The sequence below is a fragment of the Poecile atricapillus genome, chromosome 5 (assembly GCF_030490865.1).
Source record: "Poecile atricapillus isolate bPoeAtr1 chromosome 5, bPoeAtr1.hap1, whole genome shotgun sequence".
Taxonomy (NCBI): domain Eukaryota; kingdom Metazoa; phylum Chordata; class Aves; order Passeriformes; family Paridae; genus Poecile; species Poecile atricapillus.
Genome location: NC_081253.1, coordinates 10806835 through 10828582, shown reverse-complemented (window position 1 = coordinate 10828582; position 21748 = coordinate 10806835). Strand labels below are relative to the sequence as shown.

At 43.1% G+C, this 21748-nt stretch overlaps 1 protein-coding gene across 1 annotated transcript in view; it reads right to left on the bottom strand.

The window, feature by feature from the left end:
• Positions 1 to 19899, bottom strand: part of SEMA5B (semaphorin 5B) — a 266477-nt gene extending 246578 nt beyond the window's left edge. Inside the window, exon 1 of the mRNA XM_058840177.1 lies at positions 19614 to 19899. The gene's annotated coding sequence lies outside the window, so the exon portion shown is untranslated. The remainder of the gene's footprint in view (positions 1 to 19613) is intronic.
• Positions 19900 to 21748: the final 1849 nt, after the last annotated feature.

Genomic DNA, 21748 nt, shown 5'->3' with positions numbered 1-21748 from the left:
GAAATAAACAGGTGTTTGCATATCAAAATAGGGAGTTAGTGGCTTTCCACTGCATGGACTCATCTTGTTCCAAGCCTGTAGTTTTCAAAGGTATCCGAAGCAACAGATTTATGCTGAGCCCATAAGATGCACAAGTTGGTTTAACAAAGGACATGCTGGAGTTGGAGCTGAGCATTAAGTGGTGGCACTGGAAGATATACATCTCTATAGTGAAGCTCACAGTAGTGTTAAACTGCAATTTGTAAGAATGAAGCTTACTGACCCCTCACATGAAGTATGGTAGCAACAGAGCCATCTACAAATACTGGAAAAGTATAAAAATCTAGAAAGAGTTAACTGGGGGAATGGGCAAAAAATTTAAGAAAGTTTAGGCTGACTGTTAGACAGAGTTCACTACTGGCCAATTATATGCCTTCCCCAGGGAAGCAATAGGTGCTCAGTTATTTAAAGCCAACAGGAGAGAATGCATTGTAGGGAACAATCCCACATTAGTAAGAGATAAAGCAGATAGGCTGTCAGTCTTTTCCAATTCTAGTTAGCTTATGATTTACTAATAATTCTTCTTTGGGCTAAAAGGTTAAGATCCCCACTATTCTTACTGGTCTCCATAAATGCACATTACCCAACAGACAGAGAGTAAAAGTTCTCCCTGTACAATGTGCTGTACGATCACCTTGCAATTACTGAAATATCATGCAGTGAAGTCTTATCACCACAGAGATTTTACTTGCCAAATGATGGTGAGGATAACTTTAACTAGAATTCCCTGCACTATGCAAAACAACAGAGCAGTTACACCTTGTCTCTTTGAGTCTGAGTGTGCCTGGAAGTTATGCCTGGGTGAAGAAAACAGGTTGTGATTAAGATCTACTGAGATACCTGGAGCAATTCCGGGCTCTGGCTACAAACACTGTCTGCATTCCTAGCAGCTGTAATGCACTTTCAGCTCAGGCTCCAAACTTCAACACACCTTGCATCTGCCCTAGACTAGGTGGACTAAGAGCCTACGCACATTTCACACTGCTCCCGGAAGATGACACAAGACAAAGTGAGTAGCTTTATGTACAGACAGGACAAAAGATGTGCCAAGAGCTGGAAGCACTGGAGAAGCCAGTTATTTCAGGTAAGCAGCAAGGGGAGACATTTAGAAAAGGAAGTTTCCCCATCTGTGGAAAACAAAGAAACTTGTCAGTCTAGAATTAAAAGCCTGTGTGTGTTACCAGAGATGAAGGAAACAATGTCAGGGAGGAAGGAAACAAAAGGAGGAGGTTTTGCAATGATTCAACTACCAGCCATGAATTGCCATTTGCAGAGGATGACTCTGGGATTCAGGAGAGAAGCCGAGCATGGGAAGGAAAGGAGCAGAGATTGGATACAGACATTTTTTATTCTCCCTAGTTTTCTGATGCCTATTCTGCATGAAAGGACAGAGCTAGTGGCTTAGGAATCCTCTGAAAATCCTATTTCTCTTATCTATCACACATACCAAGAGAGACAAATTGTTGACCAGAATGAGCTGGGATATAGAAATACAGGGAGACAGAACTAAAAAAGAACACATAAGAAACCAAGTTTTACTCCCTGCTCATGTATGATGGTGGTTAAAAGCATAAAATTAAAATGCCTGTGGTAACACATTCCTGGCTTAGCCAGGCCGAGGTGAGGCCTCCTGACTAGGAAGAGCTGCAGGGCACACAAAAGCACCAGATGTTTGCCTGCTGAATGACTAATCGTGCCCTCACCCTCAGTAAAGTGTTCGAGTGGCATGAAGAGACACATTCTTGGCTTCATAAACAGCTACGTTAACATTCAGGAGAAAATGTCATTAAAAGTCTGTATGTACTTCAGCCCAAGGCTGGAGTAGCTGAAAACTCCTCGTTCCCTTACCACCCCGACCAGCCCCCCAGACAGATGGGGAGACTTTCTGGTGAAACACAAACAGCTGTATTCACTGGATTAGGTACACTTCTGAGGATGAAAGCAAAGAACAACATCCAAGCACTGCAGCCTGCAGGGACTGGGCAGAGGGAGGGAAGGGCCTTGCCCTGTTGGAAGGGCAGCAATCCTGTCAGCGGCAGCCCAGCCAGCAGCAGACGGGAGCTTGCCCATTTCTGACAACGCAGAAGGGAATTGGGAAAGGAACAGAGGTTACAGGGCAAACAGCATGAGAAAGGTTGGAGCTCAGCCTGTTTCCTTCCAAAAGAGCCACATAATTTAAAAAGCCTGTAAGAGAGGCAATTCAACTGCAGTTTGCTCTTGCTTTTGGGGGGATTTCTGACAGAAAAACGATAGAGACCTGCCCTCCTGCATTCAGCGGAACAGATCCACAACCTCTAAGGAGAAGCTAACACAGCAACACTTCCATGTATCAGGAACTCTAGGCTGAGAAACGCTATCCTCAAACCCCTGACCAAAGAGGGCAGGCAGAGCCAAAAGGCTCTTTCTGAGAAGCAGTGATTGTGATTATCCTTCTCAGACTGGTTTCAACAAACAGCAGCACCCTAGAAGTGCTTCTTTCTCTAGCAGGTATAACCCCTAGAAGAGGACAAGCACAGGGATCTGTTGTTACACGAGTCCTTCCTGATGGGAACAGGATGCCAACCAAGCATGCTTTAGATTTTTTACTAAAACTACCTGTCAGACTGCCAAAGGTATTAAATAACAAATCTGCTTATTTTCAACCATGACCACAGTTCAGCACAGCCAAGTGAAAACAGTCTCTTGCAGGTGGACAGCATATAAAGTGCTACACCCAGGCCCTGGAGAGGATACCCTGCCCTTAACGATGTGTATTCCAGCTGTACTGCACAGATGTACAGTCCCCGTTCCAATTTTAAAAATACTGACTTTGGTAGACTCACTAGTTTAAAGGTAAAATATGCTATTGGCTCTAACTTCAATTGTACAACATTGATCTATTCTACTTTCTATTAAAATACAATCTTGGTAGCCATCCATGTCGGATGCAGTAATGAAAACCAACCTGCTTCTACAGACCACAAGCCATTCTAAATGAGAGGAACTGTTAACTGGGCACGCATGAAGGAGTGAAATGAAAAAACTCTGAAACAGTAGAGACATGCACAGTCCTCAAGAATACTTGGTTTAGATTGGAAGACAAGTATCTTCAAAAGACAGCCTCACCCAAAGACACTGGAAGGAATTTTAAGACACTCTCTCCCTTTTATAACAGTGGTCTTTGGATCAGGTCCATAGCTAGAAGTTCATAGCCAATCCATAGGTTTTAAATTCAGGAGGAACAAATACAGTAATTTCTTGAGTAACTTTTAGAGGGGTAGTCTATGAAGACAGCTTGCTCTCAGCACTTCAGATCACATCAGAGCTGGTGCCAGTTAATCAAGCTGATGGAAACTTCAGTGGACGTTGGAAGTACACTTGGAGAGGAGAGAATGGGAAGCATCTTCATTTGCAGCCCACTTCAAAGTGAAGTTATCTAGGGAATCATAGGAACATGGAATACAGACAAGAGAGCTTTGGCAACTCCTTAGTAATCTCTTAGTCCTGAAAGGAAGCTCAACAATTAAAGCTAGCGTGCGAGCCTTAATGCACCAGAGAGGTCTGGCTTTCGATTTGAATGCTGAGGTTTGGAGGCTCATCGCCAACAGCAGCCACAGAGTCAGCAGCTTGTTTCCAGTTCGTGAACTCCATATGGAAGCTGGATTTCCACTTTGGGAAGAGCTGAAGGGAAATAATTCAAATTATCATGCCTTTAGGGTCTATGTTTTTTTAATTTCTTTTTTTTTTTTCCACCCAGGCTGGCACATGTCATTTAGGAGCAAAGCCAACACCAGACACTCAATGTGTCAAAGTGACTCACCACTGATCACTGCTTGTTACTGGGAGCACAGATGTGGAGGAATCTAAGAACTGGAAATGCAAACTTCTTGCATCAAGGGAAGAAAGGTGGCTAGTACCAGCTGTTCTGCAAATAATTTGCAGAATTAAGTGAGTTAGCAGCAGCTAACCAGTGGGAATCCACTTTTTCTGAAAGCATTGCTCCAGCAGGGCGGGTTTCAGAGATGATACTGCCAGTTTGAACTAGAACATCTTGTTTTTAATAGCACATATCTGTCCTTTCTGCTGTTTTGATGAAAGAAATGGTCATTTCAAATGAAAATCACCAAATGGGAGCTGTGCTTCAGACTGATTATTTCCTATGCATATAACTAATATACACAGATTATAAACCATTTAAAATACATACCACTTTTCAGGTAATCCTCTAAAACAATCTTTGATTAATTCTTACAATTCTAGAAAATGCTGTCTGTCTTCTTTTCCTTTTTTTCTTAAGCATTATTACTTCAACAGAGAAACCTGATACTGACTTCCCAGAGTTTGCCCAAGGCATTGAGTGAGCTGCTGGTAGAGATAAGTTTAGAAGTTAAAACTCACCAGTTCCCAGGTTTGTATTTAAGCAATCACAGCACACATCTTTCTTTCTCAGTTGATTCATGTCCCTTTCCAACTGTTACCACAGACCAAAGCAGGTGACATTTATACAGAATCACTTGAATGCAACCAATATTAATACCTGTGACTTTTAAGCTGGCCCAGACTAAGTGTTCCCAGAGCTTTACAAATCCCAGATACCAAAGCCTTACATCATCCCTGTGAAGTACTCTTTGCTTTATAGGGGGGCTGAGTAACAATCCATGCAGTGTTCATGGGACATGCTAATATTCACAGAGTAAGCATGTGACAGGACTTGATGCTAGCCATGAAGTCCAGGTGGTTCCCATGTGTTTCAAGAGTTCTCTGAGTCTTCAACCAATGTTCAGCTCAAGAGTCCATTTTGCCCTTCTTTCAGTTCAGTTTTCAGCCAGAAATGTTCTCCATAAGAGGCAGAAAAGTTGTAAGAAGACTGTGTGTTCTTGAACAACCTCATTAAGGACAGACATCCACATACAGAAATTCTGTAGGGTGAAGGGGCCAGTCACAAGAGACTATTGTTTTGTTCTCTAAACAAATTTTGGGGCTGTGTGCAGTGTAACGTACATACCATTTAACCTCTTAACACTGTTAGTTGTAGGTGCCAATAAACTCAACAAGGGAACATTTGAAATCAGTCTCACCTAACTGTAAAATCGATGCTGCCTGTCACAGCACAGCAAAATGCTACAGCTCCAGCTGTACTGTATGGTTGCACCCTCCCACTGCATGAAAACACACACTATGATGCTGCAGTCCTGTTAAAACAATTTTCATTAAATGTCTCAAAAAGCTAAACAGATTGCTATCTGAAAACACAGAGAAAACATTTAAACCACAAGGTTCTTGGATTTCAGATGGATTCCCATTGCTATTTGAGTTAGAGTCAGACAGAGGTTCCACAAGTGTCACTGCACAAGCTGCTATCCACGGAGTAACTACTCATCCCAAAAGAACGTTTGATCTCAATGAGAAAAACAGACTACATGTACTCTAGTGCTCATTCATGGTGGAAAGTTGAGGCAAAGAGCGCTCATCAGACATCCTCTTGGAGCTGGTCTAAACTTCCTGTTCCAGCATCATCTGACCTCTGCTTCAATTAGAACTTCCTGCAAAAAGGAAATTATTGCCCAATAATCCAGGATGTAAATCTAAATTGCAATAGGTAATTCCTATTAACTCCCCAAGTGGATACTGTATTGCACAGTCAGAGCATCTTCTTGCGGCTGAGAGGATTACATAAACCACATAAAGGCACTTTTTAGTTACCATTCCACCTCAGGCAGGAGAAGCAACCACTGCACAGCTAGGCACACCTGTGATAGCTGACAAGGCACAGGCTGTATTAGCACTCTAAACCTGAAGATGCTAAAGAGGTTTTTTTTTTAAGTGACACATTTGTTCCGTCATAGTCCATCATCTGACCAGGTTCAGCTACATCTAAAAGCTCCAGTGAGGAAAAAAGAAAACAGCAACTGTCAGAAGACCGGCCTTTTTTTAGTACACGTGTGAGTGATGATGGTTTTTTACAAATTTAACCCATACAAAGACATGTAGGTGCCAAGAACTCTTCCCAATAACATAGTATCATGCAGCATCCCATTGCTCCTCTAAGCTCTGATATTCCAAAATCTCCAAATGCCTACTCCATTGCCTGCAATCCTGAAGAAAAGCCAGGAAGAGGCTCAGCACATGTGACATGCTGCACTCTTGATAGCAGAAAGGGTATTTTAGTTGCTGGCTCCACAGTAAACCCTTTCTTTTCATTAAGGGTATATCCAAACAGTATTTTACTGGCAGGCACTGCCAGTTTTCTGCTCAGATTTGACAGTCATTTATGAGTCTTGTTCACCTGCATCCTTAACTTTTAAGGATCTCACTTGGTTATGGCCTCTTACATCTCTTTCCCACAAAAGAAACTCCAGCTCATGACAGGAAGTGCTTTAAACTCTGGTTAATTAACTCAGCAAGAGAAAGGCAGAGCTCAAAATCAACCCTTCCCTGTCAGAAACTCCTTAGTCTGCAGATAAGAAACATGAAGATGCTGACAACTCTTAAACACTCCTCCCACAGGAAATACATTTCTCCCATAACTTCTGGGGAATTACTCCTATACAGTCTCAACATAAAAAAAATCCTGGGAAACAGTGACACCCACACATACAAACACCTTCCCAGGGGCAAGCACAGAGGCACTGAGGAAAGGCACATGGCTCTGCTGTTGTACTATTCACATAGAGCTTCCAACCTCCTAGATGAGTTGTGCAGTGAAGACAAGATATGCATTTAGGACTAACTTGCTCTGTTCTGGTACAGCATGCCCAGGAAACTGGACACCTGCACTTGTCTCTCAGCTCTGCCACTGACTGCACATCCCAGGTGTAAGCCATTGAGCCCAGCAGCCAACTCTGACAATGAGGTACCCTGCTGGAGAGGCGTGGATCTGAGATCCCTAGTGTCTCTAGCTCTCCATGACTTCCGTCTGCTTTGAGCTTTTAGGATCCATGAGACCAGAAAAGCACTACCAGACATCCAAAAATAGAGGCTGTACCTCACTAGCCTGTAGGAAAAGTCATGTCCTCTGCTGTTCTACACAAGTAGCATACAACCACATGCATTTTAGTACAGCTATCTCTATTAATACAACATGGGGATGTTGCATATGGGCCCTGGTCTCTCTCTCTCTCCCTTTCAATTTATCCTTCCTTAAAATGAAAATAAATAATACCCACAAAGCATGGCAAAGTACTTTGTAATCCCCAAATGAAAGGTTCTGTAGGTGTGAAGTATTCATAAGATGTATTTATTTTCAAACTGCAAAAAAGCTGGTTGCTGTGTTTCCTGGCTGTGTTTAGCAGACCTCTCTGCTGTGCACATCTGAAGCACACATCAGGGAAAGAAATGCTGTGATAATCGACTCCAAATCCCACAATCTATTTGTTCTAGTAATTAAAGAAATATTTACTCAGGAAGCAGGTTTACACAGGATGAATAGTTTCTAAGAACAAATATCATTTAATTATGTGTAAGTGCAAGAAGCATGCTACATATTAAGTAGATTAATTTATGCTCACTAAAAATACACACATATTTGATGCTTGGCTATTAATTTTCTGTGCTGGAGAAAAGAAATGGTAAGGAAGTGTTCACAGAGTTGACTGCTTTAGAAGTTTATTTGAGTGTGATCTGTACATTTTCAGAAAGAACAAGAATAAGTCCTCTGCATAACTTCATTTACTCACCATATTTTATAAATAAATTGTATTCTGAATTGTCAGAATTGTTCGTTGAATGACACTAAGGATAAAAAAACCTTTATTTTTTAACACTTAGCCATAAGTATTCATAATATATTCTTCAACAGCATTCAGCCTTGCTTTATAGGAAAAAATCATTTCCCAGAATGTACAGGAACTATTTCAAGGCCCTTCTTTAACATAAAGACTCCATCATATTTCTTCTGTCAAACAAAAAAATGTTTGTGGCTGCAGGACTGTCTTTCACTGCTGCCCTCTATGAGCTTAGACAAGAGACTTCTCTTTGTCTCATCTTCTTCCCTGGTAAAAAAATCAATTTGTTCACTTAAGACTCGTAAAGAACAATGCAATGAGTGTATTATAGTACAGCTGAATAAGGCACAAAATAACAATGATGACTGTTTTTGGAAATTCTTCTTCCTGTCCTCTTCATGTGCTTCTAAATATAGCGAAGCAAGACAGTTCTAATTGATTCTTGTCTTTGTTCTTACTGTTGCCTTTCATTTTCTGCACAAGCTTCCTCTCTTTTTAACATCCTTGAAAACCAAGAAGAATTTACTGGCATCCCACCACAATTCAATGTGCTGTAACCACCTGGTTTTATCCCAGCCAGAAAGCTGGCTTTTCACATTTGCTCCTGTGTTTGCTAGTAAGCAGAAGACTTCAATTCTCAAAGACACAGACTTAGCCTACAAATAAAGTTTTTAGCAGTCTTGATGAAATGGAATATCACTAGCCTTGTGTATGAAAATTCAGAAATCAGTACATTTTAAGGGCATTTCCAGTTCCTACCATGGTTTAGCTATTGCTGAGTTCAGCTGAGCATGTTCAGCTAAATGGTGAATGTTTGGTTGATGCTGTTTGAGCTGAGGGAATGGACTAGACAATGTGTTACAGTAAGTTCTATGAAAATCTGGCCACCAATATATTAAATTAGTCTGACTTTATCAGATGCAGCTCAGTATTTCATTATAATCTTTAAATCTTAGGCTTTAAAAAATACCAAACTGAAATTTAGAAGGATATGGGAGAAAGGAAACAACCTTTGAACTCCACTGTGAAATGGAGGGGCCAGCAAAATAAAAAGAACTTTGGAAATTAAGAGCAGACCATTTCTATCAAATAAATGCTGTTGTAGCTGAAACAACACAGATTGCAGACACATTTGTAGATTTCTGTTTTACAGAGAAGCTGAAGTTTTTGGTGAAAGTTCTTCCTACATCAATCTGCTTTGAAGTGCTTCCTACAATCATGATAATCTGTTCCAGAAACTGGTCATAATAGAAAACACTATTTCAACACAGTCTACAAAACACATTTCTAAAAAAGCTTTCAGTTACACCTTAATTGTAAATATGCCACCGAGCCACTCACTTCTTCACTGGGGAGAGCTGGTAAGCACATTTCCTGATCTCCAGCCTTCTAATCATGTCTATCAAGTCTTTGTGACTGACAGACATGTTAGCTCTGCTATTCAAAACAAATAAGGGATGCTTAAATTATACTGCTGCATTTTCAAGAGGCACTGTTGGGTTGAAAATGTGGGGCCATCTCCTGCAGCTCTGACTCAGGTAGTATGCCAATTTCAAAACCAAATATTCATTGGATAAGAAGTGCAAAATGTGAACTTTTTTGGGTTTTTTAAGATGAAAAATCCAATTTTAACTCACAAAAATTGCACTCTTCCTACTGATGTCCCTTGTTGCAGGGTCAGGCTCTTGTCTCTTCAATATCTTAGACCATTAGAACTACATGTATCAGATTATTTCCAACTCATTAAACTATTAATTTAAACCTTATTTATCAGATAGAAGTGAAAATAATCCTGCTGGCTCAAGGCTGTTGTGATAACTTCACTGAAGCACTTCAGTAGTTCATTTGGTCTATTTGTGAAGAAAATCTTACTCATCTCAAAATCTTCAGAAGTTTTTTGGTTTTTTTTCCTTCCTCAGCTGAATCAATTTGGGAAAGGAAAAAAAAGCAAGCCTCATTATTTTACTCCTGTTTCTAATCAATTACTTCTGCATCTTATGCACAAACATGTGGAAGCCTAAAATTCAGCAGAAATAGAGATCATGTTATTTCAAGTTTTTGTTTTAATTAAAACTAAAAATGCTTCTCTTGGTGCTGGGTTTTGCAACAGCATTTCGGAGGGTGCCTCCAGACCAATACCATCCCTATGCAATCTGGTTCCATAGGTACAAACTTGTCTTTGCCTTTTTGGTCTCACATTACAGTCCTCAGCCAAGTGCAACCCCAGCTCTTCACTGAGGCTACACTCATCTATCTGTGAGTAGAATTGGGCTCTTGAACTTTTCATGGAAGTCCAAGCCCTCTGAGAGCTTTGTAAATGGATAGCAGAGTAGGCTGCCAGAAAACAATGGGTTTTCATTAAATGATAACATCTTTCCAAACTAAAAACAGAAATTATACTACTTATGGGGAGATTTGAGTCCTCTCAAACCACAAGTATCACAGTTAAGGTTAGTGGAACCCAACCTGATACTGCTATAACTTTTACAAATAAGTTAACTCTTTGCCTTGTGTTAGCAATCAAGAACTCAGACCAGTAAACTCGCATCCACAGGTCATTTTACTGAAATTAGTAACACTCTGAATTTGTAGAGATTGCAAAAGTGAGTTTGATTCTGCTCAGATCTTGCAAGAATGGAATGTCTTCCTCACCAGAAATTCTGCCTGAACTCTGCCCTTGGTGAGTTTAAAGGGTCTATTTTCACCTTGTCTGCATCACAGTGCTCCTGAATGAGAGTCTCTGGCTATGCCCAGGCAAAGTGCAGACAGATGTTTTGACATTTCCCTGCAGAGTTCCCCTGATACAACACTGCTCTGATTTACAAGCAGTGCTGCTGCTGCAATCCCCACCCAGCTCCAAGCCTCCAAGCTCCTCTACCAGTGAAAACCCGCTGCTGCCTTTAACCACTGCAGCCACTCCAGTTCTTCACTAGGCATGGAACACACTAGACTCCTCATGCCAAAAGCTTCCTACACCGCTATCCTTTTTTTCTGTGTTCTAATTTTACAGTCCTTATCTCCTGCTATCTGCTCAGTTCTGCTCTACAACCTCTGCTGTTTCAGTTCTCCCAAACGTTTGTAGCTGTCAGTACTACTGTCTTCAGCCAGTAGCATCCTTAGAAAGTTCAAGGAAGGGCCACCAAGCAATAAGGATCGAAAAAACGTTGGATAATCCAGTATCACACTGAAGTATCACAGATAAATTTGACTGCAGATCAAAGTACTTCCACAGCAAGAAAATATGATGCTCTCCTCTTTGGGTAAGAGTATAACAGAACCAAGGATCTAGCAACTAAGGGGCAACATAATTGCAAGAGTTGCTAAATTTTAAACACTTAATCAAGAATTGCAGGATGTTCTCTCCCTTCATAAATATTTAAATCAAAATTGAATGTTTGTTTAGAGCAATTGACCACCTTGAACATGAATCTGCTGGGGGAAGTTCTGTGCCTTCAGGGAAGGCAGAACAAATGACTGGAAGCAACTTTCTGGAGTCCATCACCGTGGGAGGAGGGATCAGATGGGGAAGAATCCCAGCAATCAAAACTAAAATGCAAACTAAAGGGTAAAATGCTAAAAAACCCTATTCACATGTGTTCTTTCACAGGTCAATGAACTCCATTTGAATAAAGACCAAATGACCAAAGACTGCTTGCCCAAAGCACATCATCCTCAAATCTGCCCATGAGTGTTCAATGCAAAATTAAATTTAGATTTGTCAGCCTTGATGTGCTTTGTTTTGATGAAACCAGGAATGAAATATAACACTGGCAGTAATCTTATCCAGTCAACTAATTTAGCATTTTGGATGCCTTAGCTTATGAACTTTGCAGAGAAATTTTTGGCAAAAAAGGATTGCATTCTAACTTCAGCCTTCTTAAAATTAACACACACCAGCTATTCTCAGTAGTAACATCATTATCTGTGAAACTGTGCTCAAATGAAGAATCAATAAATAAATATGAAGAAGAAATTTAGGGGGAAAATGAAGTGCTATTAGCATTCCAGGAGTATAATAAACTCATAATTCTCTGAGGTAAAACAGTGAAGCCTGGATTTGCAAAGCTACCATAGACAAGGAGGTGTGCAGAACTCATTCCAAATATAAGCTGGTTTAATATTTCAAAGACTCATTAGAGGAAACACATAGCACTAGCAAATACATGGTTTGTATTCCTGATATACAGTCATAGACAAATACAGAATGTATCTAGTAAATTACTCTCTTGGGAACAATTTCTGTTGGTTAAGGGGGGGCAATGCTAAATTTTAAAGATGTTAATCACTTGTTTTGTTTTATTTCAACCTGTATAGATGCATGTCTGGTATGCATATGAAAATGCAAATAGAGGAATAATGCCTAGTTCATCTTGAAAACGTTGGCACCAATAGTGCACATACAAGCAGGGTACTTATTTTCTCAAACCATAGTAACACTAACTTACACTGAACTGTTTAGATGAGTAAAGGATTTGCACTATCAAGTTACCAAGTTATGTAATGGTAATGCTGTGCATGGAGATAAATGCATTGTCTTGTAAGGCATGAGTTGAGGGTTTTCATGCAGGAAAGCAATGGGCTGAAATATTTCATTCATATGATTTAACCACACTTACAGAATTAAGTAATTGAATAAGCATTTTCAGGGCTTGTAACTTTGCCTCTGCCACTAACACACTCTATGACCTTGAGCAAGTCACATAAGACCAGCTTTTCGCAGATCCAAAATTAATTTGTACAGATTTCAGTCACTGGCTACCCTACCTGGTGCCCATCTGCAACATTATTCATGATATCTTTTACAGATGAGCACAAAATTCTCCAGGCCACAGTCCTTTTATGCCTCACTTTCTGTCCCTGATGATTATTACTTCTGATTGCTGAGCATGGATATTAAAATGGAAATAAGGCTAAGTTGTACTATTATATCACTTGATTATCCTCACAAAGCAGAAATTGTGAAATTTTTCATATTATATGTTACCTCACCTCATCCTTTGTCAGTATTGGAACAGCACACAGTTACAGTGAATATTCCTATTTTGCTCATGTTGAGCAAGCATGTATCTTTATCCTACCACAAGCCACTAATGATATTCTTCCCCCTGTTGTCTTTTATTTTAAGTAGGTGATTACAAGATGCAATTACAACTAAAACCTAAGCTCTTTTAGACTGGAGAAGCACATTGGACACAGGCAGAAACTGAGTCTCAGCTTTGTGTTTCTAATGAAAATGCCCTTCATATGTGGACCCCAAAAAGGTCAGAGAGTGAAATATTAAGTGCTTTATAAATATAGACTGTTTGCCCTGTCCAAACCATGTGTTTGAAAATCTCCTCCTGGCAGACAATCATCTTCAATCAGGAAGGGAGAGCAGAGAAAGGAACTTGAGGCAGGGCAGGGGGATCTGTAACCACTCTAACAAACTTCTGAGACCTAGCCAATTTTCCCCTCCATGTGTTTTATATATATATATATATATATACAGGCTCCAAAAGCATCTCCTTCTGCATTCTTGAATTTACTATATTATCCTGTCAAACTGAGTTAGCCAGAGTGAACTTCCTACCCTTTCTTGCCTTATTCTTTCCCCCTATCTTTGATGTGCTGTAAATCAGCACCATAGGAGATAAATAAGCAACCTTTAGCTGAAACAGCAGGCTAAACAACTTCCACGTGGCCAAGCAACACAGAAAAGCAATTAAACCTGCCCAACAGGCCATCTGTAGTTAAACTCCTCTTCCCTTAAGAGGCTGGCCCCAAAGTATTCCCAGATTTAGTTCCTAATCCCACCTCTGAGTTGTGCAGATGGTTCCACAGCACCCACTCAAAACCCCTTTGAAGTTACTATGAATCCACACATCTGGGTAAGCTTGTTGTCCCTGATTCTGTTGCAAGAATGAGGATGTGGCCAAGGTCTCATGGAAGTTTGTTTCCTGCCTTTCGAGAAGACAGGCAGGATCTGCTTCTTCCCCACAAAACTAGTCATAACTGTCGCAGCCATATTTTGGAACCACCAATTTGATCTCTGAGTCAGGACACTTTCATGCCACATAAGAAATTCTCATTCTGTTATCCTTTCAAATAAAATTGAAGCTATTTTTTCATTTTCGCTCTACATCAGTAACCTGCACAGGGTTTGCACAAGGTTTGCACTTGAAATGAAAAATACTGCTTTTAAAATGACAAACACTGAACACAGGACATTTGTTACCACTAAAAAAAAAGCTCTCTCTGTCTGTGGAGAAGTATAATTCATTCACTGATACATGCACCCACATTTTCTCCAGGGAGTTTCACACATTCACATGCACTCCCAGCACTAAATTTTGCATTTCAATCTAGGCATTAGCTATAAAAGATGTGTAAAGTCTTATGTAGTCAGACAGAAGCTGTTCCCTATTGGCTACATAATATGCACCTTAGGTGGCTCCAGGGTATAAAATTATTCCAAAAGGGGTGTGGAAAAAATTACACTGCATAAATTGATTCCAGATCCACCTGTTCCAGGTGCCAGCAAATATATTTTGTTAAAACCATCTGGTTGTCTTAAAAGCTAACAGTTTTTGAAGACTATGGCACAAACAATCTGCAAAATACACAAACTTCCAAAGCCACAAACCCTTAAACTGCAAATGGCTTATAGCTCATCTACGCAGGACTTAGCTGGGCTGATCTGCAGGATTGCAGATGGCACCTCTGCTTAACATCTGAGACTATATGGCATTAGGGTATGTCCTCCATAGCACAGAGGCTTCAAGGCTACTGGAGGATCCATTCGGCATCACCAGATCCTCATGTGATATTCCCAGATAAGGAATGGGTTTGCCTCATGGGTCTGAAGTTATGATGAGCCTTTTGAGTGCAGCACAATATTTGGCAGAAATAAAACTGATGACTGTTGTTCTCTGCAGGTGGCAATGTCCCGGCTGGTCTCGTGTTGCTGCATCATGGATGAAGTCAAACCTTTGAAACTGGCACTCTGCAATTTATTTAACTTGCAGCAACAGCCTAATGGGGAGTATGTTATCTAGACTAACAAGCCCATAAGCATTTTGCCTGCTCAACAAAGCCACAGAGGTCAGACACTGCTACAGTTCGTGTTTATCAGGGTCTGGTTGTGCCGGGTGCTGTTTCCTGGGGACGCGTTAACAACAATGAAGAACATGCAGCACCTTGTAAGATCAAGCTCCTTCACAGCAGCTTCTGGGAAGAAAACAGTCTGTGCTCTCTCCACAAATGACCCCTTTCTGAATACCAATGAAATTACATATATGATTTATAAACTCTCAAGGTGTTCACTATTTATTTGAGGATTAAAACTAGTAATCACCATGTTTACTTACTGTCTCATTTAGAGATGACTAAAAAGTAAATAAAGACACACCAGTCCTTAACCAGCATTGTGCTTTGGTACATGTTTAATTATGAGCACATGAATAGCCCTGCCACCAATTCAGAGTCATACTTTGTAACTTGGTAACATCCTTCATATGCAAATTTCCTTCCCGAGTTATTCCATTTGGAAACAAAACCAACCCACATGGTTTATAGATACATTTTTGATAACAGTATTACTTCTGGACTATTACTATTCATATACTCATCTTCAGAAAATCACCTTGAGTGATTTTTGTGGACCTTAAAAAATTGTGCTTTATATGAGTTCTGAAGCAGAGGTAACTTTGGGAGTCATGGTGCTGTAGTCAAGGAGACCCTGCATGCTGAAAGTCACAGTTGTGCTGTCAGAGCTCTGCTGCACTTTACTCACATGGTTTGAGCCTGGGGTGAGAAATAACGGCTGTCATGCAGTAAATTTTTTTTGGACAACAATGAGAACAGTGCAGAAATAAATATTGAGGTTAACTGTGCTTGAAGAATAATCTCCAGCAAGCAAAGCACTGTCCACACAAGTTGCAGGCTCAAAGAGCTGTCAGTCTCACATTCAGCTTGCACTGAAACTAATGAAAATTGCCACCATGGACAGAGATGGGATGAGTCCTGATACTGGGCACACTGGACAAGTCAGCAGTCTAAAAGCAAAAGAAACAATCCCTACAATAAAACTATCTGATGCAGGGCCTTCAGTGAGTTGACTTTTGTTTCCTTAAGTAATAACAATAACAAAAGCTGTTGACTTGATCCTCAGAAGCAACAACACTGACACAGCCCATTTCAAGGCACAGCAGGGATAGTGCAATACACCACGGTTTGTCTCCTGGACTAAATCACAAGGATCCAACCCAAAACTGTGGCAGTTCACCTTCACAGTATTCAATCTGTAAAAGGTAAGTCTATCACTTAAGACTGACTTCGTGATTTCAGTGTGATTTGGTACTTACACAGCCACTACACAATGAACACTGATGAATTTTACCCCTAGAGAAGCATTCTGAATTGTCTCCACCACTTTCTGCAGGTAATTAAATTTCCCTTTTTCAGTTTTATACTAGAAATGATCTCGTGGGCATGATCTGCAGCAAGGCAAATCCAGTTGAAGACTTCACACTGGACTACACCTAACCTCTGAATCTCAGCACTACCCCAGCAGTGGAACATCTTCACATTACAATGAAATTACTAACTCCTTACTCCTCAGCACATCCCTTCTCTTGGGGCCAGAATGCCCTTGCTGCTGCAGCTCTTGTCATGAAGGCAGTGAGCAACACTTAGGAGACCTGACAAAGCTGGAGTCCAGTGCATGGCTTTCCAGTGACAGACCCTCAGTAAAATTGCCCATGGCTCCCAGTAAAAAATGAACTAAGAAATGCTGATCTAATAATCCAGGCATGCAGATAAATGAAAGGTGAAAAGGCTTTTAAATGCATTCTAAAACCAATATTTTATGAGATGGATCAATATTTTTCTCTAGGCTGGAAACAAACAAGTTCTCAAAGAAAGTTAAATTTAGAGAATAAATTGTTTGGTTTTCTTACTACAGAAAACAGTGATGACAATTCCTTGCAGGGCATTTATACCAACAGCGCTCCAAAGCTAGGGCTTCACCATGCTTTCCCCAAAACCAGTACAGTAAAAACAGGGTAAGGTTACTTCTGTCAGCCTACTAACTGTGAACAAAACTAGTTTTGTAACCATACAGCATTGTCCTTAATTTCCAATCGTTCACCAGCATATGGAACTGATGCAACCACAAAGTAAAACAATTACAGCTTTCATCTTGTATCTTTTAGACAGTCAATTAACCTTTCTGATGTCTTTACAAGGAATCACCTGAATATGGGCTACCAGATAACACCCTAAATTCCCAGATCCCAGTTGATAGAGCATGCACCAGCCAGCACTCGAGGCAGAGAGACGGCAGCTGCAGATTGCTCCCTGGCACTGTTGGATACTGCCCCCTTTTGCCGAACAGAAAGGCAACAGCCCCGGCTGCACACTGAAACTTTGCCCAGCATCTATTTTGTTTTCAGGAAGATATATTCGTGCAGATGGTCTTATTTAACCCTAGTATGTCTGTTCGCATGATTATTCGTCCTGACTAAAATAGAAATCTATTGTTTGAGCTATGTTTAATATCATAGAGTGAGCCTGCTCCCCAGGAACTTGCCCTCTAACAGGGCCCTATCATGTCTCAGCCCAAGTCAAGCAGCACTTTTACAACTGACTACAAGGTAAGAAGAAAAGAGTTTATAGGCTGGGTCAGCCGCTGGCCTGGAGAATAAAGGGCAATCACAGTGGATGGCCAAAGCCATTTTGTCTGGGAACTTTTTTCATCTTACTGCAAAGGAGCTAAAATTCCATGGCACCACTTGTATCAGGCTTCTCTTGGGCTACCCACATTCCTACTGAACCCATCCCCATGCCATCGTTTCCAGTCAATGCAAACTGATCAAGGCCAGTTTGCTGAAAGTAATTTTCTATGCAGAACCTCATCCCCCGCATCTCTCTGTTCAAGCCTTTTGTCCTCTGGTGTTGTGCTTTTTCACTTGCTGGAGTTTGCACATTTTCTCCTCCCTGGTTGCCCCAGCTTTTTGCAGGAAGGGAGGGAGGTCACAGAGGGCAGCCACTGCCAATTCCATCAGCCTAACAGGCTGGGGGATGAACAAAGCAAATATCTATATTCTGAAGGGTGGGATCTCTCTCTCCCCCAGTCTTCAGGATTAGCATGTCCTTGGCAGGGGAGGACAAAAACTTGGCCTCTTTAATGAGAGAAAACAAGATAGAAAGAAAAACAGAACAACTTGCCTAGACTAAACTGAAAATGCAAGAAGCATAACATAAAACACAGAGATTCCCTAGTATTGTGTAGTGCCGAGTCTACTTATCATCCAATCAAATCAGAAAAGTTTTAGTGCAAAAGGAGAAAAAATGGTAGCTATGGATGATTCAAGTGTCTGTTTAAAAATTAAATCTCTGTTAAAAATCTAGTTAAATATCAACAGAATTTTTCTTAACCATTGCCACTTTGCCTGTAGTTGTGACCAGTTTTCTATCTTGGGTGCTTACAAATCAGATGTATAATCACAAGAGTACTTTTCTGTATGAGTAGTTTGTTCCAGCTACCCTCACTCCTCCTTGCATTCACTCACCTGGGATCTCTACTGATCTCAAGCAGCAGCAAGAATCAAAGCCCATTATAACTTCTAGCTTAGCTGGTTTCTATTTTGTTCACAGTGCAGTCAGCCTGGGGTCTTAGCCTACCACTGAACCCATCCAGAGCAAAGACATCAAACCTCTTGCAGCTCAGACTATAATTTAGGGAAAGAAGTATTTTCTGTAATGAGAAGGAACACTCACACAACGAAAAAAGAAACTTTACTATGGTTCCTAACTGATATATCCATACATAAATAGTTTGAAGAAAAAAAAAAAAAAAAGGAAACAAAATAAATGTAAACCCCAACCAAAAACAGATAAATAAATTCAGAAAAAAAAAAAATCAACAAAACAGGACCTGGCATCTACCATGTTTGGAGACCTTTTTTAAGGACAGGAAATTATCCAAGAGTCTAAACTACGCCAACAGAGGACGGTGAACCTTTAGGACATAGATACTCCTCGATACTTAATGCTCCACCTAAAAGCCCATGAAGAGACAGGTTCAGGACCGACTTGGCAAGCACACCTTTTGTTTGTTTCCTCTGAGGCGTAACAGCAAGCGTGCTCCTGGGCAGCACCAGGAGCAGACGGTAGTGCTGGAAAATACAGCTCTCCAACTTTGGTGTGGATACTGCAGCTGGATCGACAAAGGTTGTTTCTGGAAATCCTACCCCCCCATACACTCCCCGTAAGTTTCTAACAATGCGCGGAGCTAAGAAGCAGCACAAGACTCTCTGCTTCCCTCTCCCTCTCCCCTTCGCTTTTGATCTCCATCAGGACGTGAGCTGAAATTTAATGGGCCACCCCTACCACAAAGACAAATTACCATCTGAAAAACAAAAATCATTAATATCCCTTCGCCTAGGCTATCCGGCTTCCCACCCACTGCACCCCTTCGCTCCCGCCACAGCCCCCCTCAGCGGGTTTAGGAAGAGCCGGGAAGGTGGCGGGGAGAGGAGAAAGAAAAAACACCTCCACTGCCACCTCCGAGCTAGCGTGCTCTCCAGCGCTGCTGGACTGCGAACACAGAGACCGAAAAAAAAACCCCTGTAGCTCCCCGGCGGGCAGAGGGACGGCGCGCCGAGCGCCGGGCACAAACACACCCCCAGGCCCCGCAGGTTGCCTCCGGCCCCCATCACCGGGCGCTGCGCCGGGGGCGGCGGAGACGCGCAGCAGCCCGGGGGCTCGCACCTCCCCGGATCCCCTTCCCAGCGCCGCCCGCTCGCCCCGACCCCGCCAAGTTGGGAAGTTTGCGCGCCCCCCGGGCCGTCCCGCCGCCCGCCCCCCGGGCCGCCGCCGCGTTGAGCTTACGGGATGGCCGCCGGGCTCCGGGTGCGGGGCTCACCGGCACATCGCGCTCCGGCTGCCGCAGGAGCGGGGGCAGCCGCGGCGCGGCTGGGCTCGGCTGGGCTCGGCGGGGCTGGGCTCGACTCTGGGCGAGCAGGGAGTGGAGCTGCGGCTCCTCCCAGCCCGGCGCTCAGGGAGTGCCGCCTCGGGCCATACGAGCGGCGGCGGGCAGCGTCCCCGCGGTACGGCCGGAGTTGGGACCGAAGTCCTCCCGGGCGCTCCGCTGTCTCTTCCAGGCAGCTCCTATCAGCACGGCTTCAACTCTTTCCATCGGAGACCGAGGGGAGGAGGAGAAGGAGGCGGAGGAGGAGGAGGTAGGGAAGAAGGAGGAGGGAGCTAGGGGCTGGCAGCCCCAACTCGCACTGATGTCAACTAATATATTCAAAGTTCAACAGGGCATTTCTCTAGCAAGCGAATCGCCCTCGCCGCCCTCCCCGCTGGTCGCAGCCGGCTTCCCCGGGCCGGTGAGGGGTCCAGCGGAGCACAGCGGCGCTCCCCGGCCGGACCCTGCGGATGGGGGCCAGCGGGGCTGGCTCCGAGAGGAGGCAGTCGGGGATGGGGGATGGCACGCTTTTCAGGCGGGCAGGTTCAAGTGCTGCCGGTGTGGGGAGGGCTGAGGGTGGAGGTGAGGCACCAGACAAGAGCGAAAATAATCCACCGAGCGGCGGAGCGATGTTTGTGTTTAAATCCAACCTCTTCCCTCCTTGCTGGAAGGGGCAGGGCTGGCTGCGATGCTGTGGCTGTGATGGAAGAGGGGCGCGGGGAAGCGGCTGCGCTGGGGCTCGGAGTGGCGCCGCGGGGCTCAGGGCTCCCCTGCAGCCCCCGCGGCAGAGACCGCCCGGACACGCCGCCCGGCCGGGGCTTGCACCGAGCCCGCAGCGGAGCGCGGTCGACTGCCCGTGACTGAGTTCCTCACTCGGGCCTGGGGCTGTGGCCGCGTCTCCCCGTCGCGACGTCCCCTGTTTGCCGGAGGCTAACGGGGTCGAGATAAGCCCGGGGAGGGAAGCGGCAGTTTTCTCACGCCAAAGGGCAGACAGCGGCGGAAAATCCGCGACGAGGAGCGTACGCGATGCTGAGCGCTCGGGAGAAGCAGCACTGTCCCTCCGCGGCCCCACCGCTGCCCGGGGGCTGCCCGAAGGGGAATCGCTGCGAGGCCGGGGGCGGCTGCATCGAACGTGGGTTTGGGAAGGCTGATGTGCCGCGCTGTCCTCGCGGTGGATGCACAGCGCCTGAACGCCTTTAGCGGCAACCGCATAAAGCCATAGGATGGACACTGCTGATGGACAAGCAGCCCGGCAGTCAAAGGATAAAAACACGTCTGGGCTGGGCTGGTGGCATTTAAAAATCGCCAGATAAGAGCTTCAGTTATTTATCAGCTGAATCCCCAGACAGAATGGCCTGCACTGGTGCCGTTGCATATGTATGTGTGCATACATAATGAGGCTGGGTTTTTCTCCTTCTGTAAACTGATCCTGTCATTCATGTTGACAGTATGTTATAGCTATATAAAAACAGTGTAATTGTATGATGGCTCATCAGTGCTATGACAGCCAATTGTGGTGGCAGTGGGTGTGCTCCCAATTCGCATCTCAGAGAAGTAACTGCATAGATCCGCTGAGATGATCATTATACAACATGTAATTGTTTGCCTGTTGGTAATTTCTCAGTTCTTCCTTAATCAAGGAACTGTACCATTACATCTACTCATGCAGTAATGCATTTTTGATACCTTGAGTGAAGCAGTCAATATATTATTTATATGTATAACGGTTTTTTATCTGCTTTTCATTTTAAAACTCACACTAGAAATCACAGGACAGGTGAAGGATACAAAACAATTGCAATTTAGTTATGTATTCTGTTCAAAACTCAGACTCTGGAAGACTTGAGTCAGGCACAGTCTGGAAAGTGCTGAGCAAACTGCCCCATTCACAGCGGCACCACATTTGTGCCTCTTTTTTCTTCCTCATCTTCCCGAAAACTGAAAAAAAACTACCTCTCTAGCTGAAATTTTTTTTGCTAATAGTATCTTCTTATAATATTGTCTTAATTTACATGTGAATAATAAGTAACTGTTCCTCCATTTCTTTAATATACCA